Source organism: Tamandua tetradactyla, chromosome 7 (genome assembly GCF_023851605.1).
Source record: "Tamandua tetradactyla isolate mTamTet1 chromosome 7, mTamTet1.pri, whole genome shotgun sequence".
Lineage (NCBI taxonomy): Eukaryota > Metazoa > Chordata > Mammalia > Pilosa > Myrmecophagidae > Tamandua > Tamandua tetradactyla.
In genome coordinates this window covers 116,718,710-116,727,393 of record NC_135333.1, presented here as the reverse complement: position 1 = coordinate 116,727,393, position 8,684 = coordinate 116,718,710, and positions in this window count along the sequence as shown.

Genomic DNA, 8,684 nt, shown 5'->3' with positions numbered 1-8,684 from the left:
TTTTATTTCTTGTGATGATTATCCTATTTATTTTATGCTTTAGCACAGAGAGGATAGATTTGAATGAAAATGAAATATAACCCATTCCTGGACTCCATTTCCTCTAAGAAGTCACATTTGTTTGATAAAAAAAGAACAGTAATGATCCTAGAAAGTTAATGTAAAAGGGATTCTAGGTGGTAAGTTTAATAGTCACCATATTCTACCCCTGCCCTCCTTCCAAACACACACACACACACACAACTGTAGCACCATATGCCAATTCACTCAAATCTACATATCTAGGGTGGCTTTAAGTTCTGGTTTGCCTGGGACAGTCACAATTTGTCACCCACCCAGCAGTCCACATACCCCAAACCCAACCCCGTTGGAAAGGATTTAATCTCTTTAAATGCCAATTTAAGGCTCTGAATATTTTTTGTGTTTGTCAACTGAGGCCAGGCCAAAACCATTGCAATATCTTCCAGGAACCTCCTACAGTAATTTGCCACCTAATATTAAGGTTGCTATTTGAGTCTTAGCCTGGAATAGATATTTTTAGTTATTGAAAATCATAGTTGGGCTGCGCAAGGGTCACTCAGTGGTAAAGTTATAGCCTGAAATGCCCAGGACCAGGGTTTGATTCCTGGAGCGTGCATAGTCAAAAAAAAAAAAAAAATCACAGTTATTTATTTGCATTATTGAGAATTTAGTCTTGTCTTGACATTAAAGAATTAATCAAATGCACAGCCAGGTTCCCTGAGGTCTTAAGATATTGTGGATCTCTGCCCCTCCTTATTCACATCTTCCCCCTCACTCCAGAAAAGAGGCCAGCCTCCCAAGCTATGATTTCATTTTTCCTACCCCTCACTCCCTCTGTTCTCTCTCTTTCAGACCCTAAGGCGACCCCCACCTCACTCTCTCAGTCCCTCCCTTCTGTGTGCCCTCTTCCTCCTCCCTTCCTTCCCCTTCTTTAGTGCACATGCTCCTCGATTTGATTTACTTCTGTACATTGTGTAGCTTTGCAACAGTCTGGTCCTCAGAGAGCCCTCAAAGGGAGCACTCCATCTGTCAGCCTTTCCCTACGCTTTCCCTGGCCTCCAGCCATCTCCCCCTCCCCATGCCTTTCCCTGAGGATAGTTTCTAAGGGAACTATGGAAGATTTAGGCAAACTTCCTTTGACCCACTTCACCTCACCCCAGCCTTCACTGGAGGCCTTTATTTACCTTGCTTTCCCCCATCTCACTCAACTTGACTCCTGTGATCCCCTCACGGAAAGTCTTTGAAGCTACAGAAATCGCTGAGAAAGTACAATCCCGTAAAGTCCCTGTGGGTCATCTCCCCTACTGAGATGTTTGATGCTCCATAATTAAGACTTGCTGATGTAACAGTATATTGAATTATCAGTAAATTCAGGATTAGGCACACTAGAAGCAGGGAGCAATGGTGCAAAAAATCCCAATATGCAGATGATGCAAAATTATACCCCATTCAACAAACATCTCTTTATTCAAATCCTAAAAGGTGCTGGGCACACAAACATGAATATAATAGGAAATACTCTAGGGATTCTAGAAATTCATGGTCTAAGGAAGGCTTACAGCAAGAACTGATGGTATAAGGGAGACATGTATATATAATGTTAATGGAGGAAAACTCTGATGAGTACAAAATGTGCTTTAGGATCCTGGGAGAAGGTGTCTTGCTCAGGGAATGGTTTCAGAAGAAAGAGGGATTTGAACTGAGCCTTGATACATATGTGGTTTTGGAATGTGTTCATTAGAATTATAACTGCCCTTGTTAACTCAGCACCAAACATAGACCGGGCATTTGCGTTCATTTCTTCTAAACCTTCACAGTAAACTATTTTCTACACTGGCTATAAGTTAACTCTCAGAAGTCTATTTGCTTGACATGAAAAACCTAGATTTGTGTGTATGCATGTGTGACTGCTAAGAGCAATTTCCTTATTCTATCATTATTTACTAGGGTTGATAATACTATGACTTGTTTTCTGGAAAAAAAATGTTGCTTGGTAGTGCTTGCTTACAAGATTCTGACAGATTGAAACCACGGAGAATAGCACATCCATATTTACAGAGAGCTCTAAAATTCCCCTTATATTTATTTTCCCCCCTTAGGCAGAAAGTCTGAGTTAATTTGTAGATGGAAAAAGAAAAAAGAAAGAAAAAATACTTTTAAGGAAAGACTTATATAAGGTGACCCACTGAGTTGGTTTGACTTATCAGAAAAAAACAAAACAACACCAAAAACCACTTACAACCACTTTAGAATTAAGGTATGACTACAAATGATCCCATGTTTAGAATTGTCTTTGAATACAAATATGTTCATTCTGATGTTACTTATATAAGTTACAATAGAAAATAGCTAAAACGTGCTCAGTAGAATAATCAGTTAAATCTTGGTGACTTCATAAGATGAAACTTTGCACCTTTTACTAATAATATTTATAGCAGACTTCTGAGACAGGAAAAAATAGTATAAAGCAAATAAAAAGAAAGTAATATGCAAAACTTTGCATACAATATGATCTCAATGACCTACAATAGATACTAAGAATTGAAACCTTTCTACACCCATACAGGTCACTTTCTACATTAACATATACTTCAGGAATCACTTACCCAGGAGGAAAAATTATTCAAATGTCTTATTGTTTATTTTAGGAATTTACAAAAAAATTCATTTAAATAAACATCAAATTATATTTTCAAATGACTCCATATTAGCCAAGACTCTTCTCAGTTCTCATCTCATAATCCTTGCCTCAATTTGTGCACAAATCCTAAACTATTATATCATAATCTTTAACCAGTTCTATTTGCTCCTCACGCTGAATGGGTCTCCTTAAACTATATGTCCAAACCCTATAAATATCTAGACTCACCACTCCCCACAAAAAAAAAACACTATTAAGACTCTGACAAGGTTGTGCTCTCCCTTGCTCTGATAAGCAAGAAACTCAGCTTTGTTTTATCAGCAGGTTATTTTGGTGGAATTTTTTTTTTTTTTTTTTTTGCGTGGGCAGGCACTGGGAATCGAACCCAGGCCTCCGGCATGGCAGTGGAGAACTCTACCTGCTGAGACATTGTGGCCCGCCCTGGTGGAATGTTTTTTGAATCCAGTATTTGAAAATATTGAAAGGAGAAAAGGGAGGAAAGAAATACAACAGACTGTTAACAATAGGTATGGCTTAGGCAGTAAGCTTATTTGTAATTTCTAATTTCTTTATATTTCTAAAGGAAAGAAGTATTTTTTAAATAAAAAAAGGAAAGTAAAAAAAAAGATTTTTTAAAATAAAAAGTTTTAAACTAAGTTACTCAAATGTATAAATGCCATGAAATCCCTGCTGGACCTTGGGGATACTTTCCTACCTTTAGGGTATGAGGATCATAAAATCATTTTAAAAGTAATCAAACATGATGGCCCACATGACAGATTTTGAAATCACAAAGTTTTCTATGTTCCTTCCATAATACACTTTTGCTAACTCTTATGATTATACTCTAGAGCTAATAACAGATGACACAAAAATACTTATCTCTAGGCCGGGCCAGCCCCTGGAATCCAGATCCATATATTCAACTGACAACTTGTTGTCACCAAACGATGACTAATAGGCATCTCAAGCTTCAGATGTCTAAAGCTGAGCTCCTAATCTTCCCACAAATCTGCTCCTCCTCTCAGCTTCCCCATCTGTTACTACTGGCAAATCCCTATTTCCAGCTGCTCAGGACAAAGAACTTGAGGTCATTCCTAAATATTCTCTTTCTCTTACACTTCCAAATCATCAACACATTTTTGTTGGCCCTACCTTACAATTTTATTTGGAATCCCCCAATTCTACCACTACCCTAGTTTGAGCCACCGTCATCTTTCATCTGGGTTATTGTCATATCTCCTAAGTGGTCTCCATGCTTATTTCCTTGATCCTTTGTCTGGGCAGAACCTACAGAATAGGTCCTAGCTAAGCTAATGGGCACTTAAGACCTAAAACAAAGCAGGCCAACCATATAGCAAAATAGTAACAGTTTATTAAGGAACTTACAGACCAGGAAGCTGGTCCTGGGTGGCCACAGGACATTCAGTAATGCTCTGTCACAACCAGTCAGGTTACAGGGGTTTTATATATGTAGGGTAAGATCAAGGAAGGTACAGAGTCAGGTTGAGATCTGCAAGATCGTAAACATGTCTTTTTGCAGTTGCTGATATGTAGCAGGAGTAGTTCTAGAACAGATAGCTACCTTGCTTAGCAATGTGCATGTGTATTTTATGATGCACTTGTCGGGAACAGGTTGTCTCATCTAGGAATTGATGGCTTCTCTGGCTCATAACCTCACACCCTTTGACTCTGCTCTCAACAGAGCGATGAGCATGAGAACAATGTACCTCTTGCTCAGAAACCTCTAATGGCTTCCTGTTTGATTCAGATGCCTGAGTCCTTATAATGACTTACTAGGCTCTACACATTCTGTCTCCCTCTGCCTCCTGATATCTCTCTGACCTGACCTGATCTTGGGCCCTCTGTAGTTTGTGTACTGTACTCCAGTTACATCGGCTTCTGATCCTGACTCAGCTTGTTTGCATTTTCCTTAACCAGATGTGGTAGTTAGATTCAGTTATCAACTTGGCCAGGTGAACGTACCTAGTTCTGTTCCTGTGGCCATGAGCCAATGGTACATGAACCTCATCTGTCGCTAATTACATCTGCAGTTGGCTAGGAGGCATGCCTGCTGCAATGAATGACGTTTGACTTAACTGGCTGGTGCTTAAACGAGAGAGCACAACAAGCATAGCCCAAGTAGCTCATCATACCTCATCTCAGCACTCGCAGCTCAGCCCAGACCTTTGGAGACACAGAAAGGACTACATCTACTTATAACAACATTGAAAAACAGTTACGAAATAATACAATTAAGTGTTCGGATAACTGACACTGCCTTCAGAAACACCTAATTTGCCTAATTTCACCCCAGTGAAAGTTGTTGGAATCCAGAGGCCTGAAGAGAAGGCCAGCAGAGACCATCCCGTGCCTTCCCACGTAAGAAAGAACCTCAGTGGAAAGTTGGCTGCCTTTCCTCTGAAGAACTAACAAAATAAATCCCCTTTTATTAAAAGCCAATCCGTCTCTGGTATGTTGCATTCTGGCAGCTAGCAAATTAGAACACCCAATATGGAGGAGATGGGAAGACATGGGATGGTAGTGAGGAAGTGGCCTCTCTTTAAGAGAATGGGAACAATGCTTTCTGTATCTAAGACATGGACGTCAGGTGCTTTATCTGGTCGTCTCATGATGATTACTTTGACTGCCATCACTGGTCTTTCTGTCACGCACCCACTGGAACTGAAGCAGTGAGGTATTTCCCTGAACTGGCAGAAGCTGACCGGTTACTTTGGTCAAGTGCACTAAGTATGACCTGAATGCAAAGAGGTTGAATTTTATATGAGCTTGCCAGAAAAATGTCCTCATAATCAATGTTCCCAGCCTTGAATAATCTCAAGGTGACACATCATGCACCTCTGAAAATTGAGTTAATGTTTGGAAACAGTCAACTGTTATTAAGAAGAATGGGCAAGGAATGAGGGGGCAGAGGTTTCTTTTGAAAATTCAACTCATCATAAGGCTCCCTTTCTTTTTCTGGTTCCTAAACTGGTTCTGAAAGTTAATTCAAAAGGAGAGTTTCCAAAGATAATTTTGGAGTAGTGGAGATCCATTTGATATGAGTATGGCTTCCAAAGGTGACTAGTTTGAAGAATATGGTGCTCATTTACATGTAGAAGTTCTGTTTTTTAATTTTTTAAAATTTTCTTTAAGACCAATGAGTTTTCTCTTTATTATCATCAAGTTTGGACTTGGCAAGTGTATAAGCACTCTGGCACACTTAGTACTTTCTAAATTCCTTTGTCTATGGAGAGTTGAGGAGTCATCAGACTTTGAGAAGTGACAGTGGAGGGAATTAATTTGGGGAGACTTCCTGGACTAAGAGGTTTGTGGAAAAGAGATGGAAGTGAGAGCCTTCACTAGTATGTATTTGACCCAACTTCTGGCTTAATAATTAGTAATTCTCCTTTTTCATTCTCAAAAGTGACTCAATTTCGACAACACATATGATTACCCTACATTTTATGGGGAACATTTGAAGAATAAGAGAAGAACAGAGACAGGCAAATATTTGCATTCAGGGTATTCTCAATTTAATAGGGGAAGTAGCCAAGCAAACATAGAGAAAATAACATGTCAACAAAGTTCAAGAAAAAAAAAGTACCAGCTGAGAGTCAAAACACTTTAGATTTCAGTTCTAAATTTGTCAAAAACTCACTACGTGGCCTCTGGCAAATTACTGCCCCTCTCTGGCCTCATCTGTGAAATAAACTAGATGATCCTCTTTTCCAACTTCAGATGCAACTTTCTAGATCACAATGAGAAAGCAATGAATAAAGACATTTTTTAAGATGTAGGCTGTCATAGGGGCAGCCCTCTCAGAAGAGGCAATGCAGCAGCTGGCCTAATAAGAAATCAGTGGCCTGGCCCCAGACTGGGATGGAAATTAATCCCTTTTAAAATTTTCCACTCCTTTCTGTACCTTGCTTTGGGATAACTCCTCCTTTGGCTGGGGTGGATGTGTGAATGGAAGAAGCTGCTGGTGATAGCAACAGAGAGATGCAGAAGACTGCAGCAAGTTAGAAAAAGGCAAATTAGGTGTTTCTGAAGGCAGTGTCAGTTATCCGAACACTTAATTGTATTATTTCGTAACTGTTTTTCAATGTTGTTATAAGTAGATGTAGTACTCATTAACACCTTGCAAGGTATTCTCTTACAGAAATGCATTCAAACTGCTTTTAGCCCATCAACAAGCAGGCAGTTATTGTTTAGACCCTAGGACAATAATTGCAAACAACTCTAATTGAATTTGCTCTTAAGAAAATGAGAAAGAAAACCTGCACATCTTGACCTAATTTTACGGCATCTTTCAACTTGATGTTCAAAATAAATTATGAAGGAATCTTATTTCATTTCATGTCTTACAGGTTAAGGACACTGAGGAGCTGAAAGGAAAGTAAATTATCAAGTGCACATGCCTATTAAATGCATGGCAGGACTCTAACTCAGGTTTACCTGATTGGAAAGTTCATAAACTTTTGATTTTGTGGAGTGGTTGGGGAGATAGACATGGCCCCTGTAATGTATACAAGACAAAATATAATACCTGAAAAAGCCCCACAAAGCCCGTGCTGAGGAAGTGGAATTTCAGAGCTAGACCACAACATTTTGATACAGTCACTTACTTGGTCTGAAAAGGGGTCTTAAAAAACAGTATCTGTTGGCCCATTTTCCTTTTCTGAGAATAGTGGTTCATTTTCCTTAAAGTTAAAATTCAGACTTAGCATAAAAATATAGAACCAAACAGTGGAGTTTATTGGACCTTCAAAGACAATTTCAGAGCCCTGGGTAGGTTATTTGCGAGGGAGATAAACCCCCTCTGGTGTGGCCTGGGGCAAAACTCTCTGGATGTTGGTGAAGGACTTTGTCTAATCCTCTCTTGTGACGTTTAAATGTTAAGTACACACAGGGGGGTAGTTAGGAGAATTCAAACTCATTCTCCCTCTGTGCATCTCAGTCCTGGCATTCCTGGTACTGCTGCTGACATGCATTCTCACGCTACCTCACTTCCCTATATAACTTTATAGTTAATTCCCATCATGAAAGGAGATTTCTGCCTCTTTCCTTGAAACCTGAAAGACTGTCCCTGAAGCAAACTTAGGATAAGTAGGCAGAGACAAATGAGGTGGGCACCAGGATGGGAAAATGGCACAAGCCTAGATGTGTTATTTGGCCAATGGTGCCTGATCAGAGTTTTGATGAACTAGATGCACTTTTCTATCTATCCATTCATTCAACAGATAGAAATTCAGCACACAGATTGTCCAAGATGCTGTGCTGGAAGCTAGAAATATGTAAATGATTAAGACAGTCTCTCTTGCTTTTGAGATTTACACTTCATAGGGAAGTTCTGAAATGATGCCTAAGCCTGTTGGGGGTATGGGGTGGCGGGAGCAGCAAGAGACCCATTTCAGCCCCTTAGGACAGACTATCTCCTGCCTTCCCCTTCACCTACTGCACTAACTAATGGTTCAGGACCCATTTTTCCTGTGGAGACCAGAGCAGATCAACAACACGCCCATCTCTGGTTGACAGCATCTCTGCTGACACCAGGATAAAGGACACACATCTTAGTGCCTGCACTGACTTATTCCAGCACACTTCTCAGGCCCCATCATTCAGGACTTTGTTTTTTAGTGCTCTATTCTACAGTTACAGGAAATGCCTCTAACACCCTCCCTCCCCTGGTTTATCCATGCTCTAGCTTCCTGCCGCATCCTCTGTTATTCCTTCTACAGAAAAATCTTCCCCCAAATCATCCTTTTGTTCATTTTTATTTAATTTTCTGGAACTGGCTAATTCTTATTCGGTTTTCTAGAATAAAACTCCCACCTTTAGGAACTTGTTGATTCACCTAGGAATAACTAGGTGCCCCTTCTCTGTGTTCTCATTCACATATTTTCAGTGGTCTGTTCACTATTCCATCTTCCTCTAGACTGAGTTTCTTAGGGTGAAAGGCATTCTTATTTATCTATACTGGATCATCTCTAGAACAGTGTTTGATATAGAAAAGGGCCAG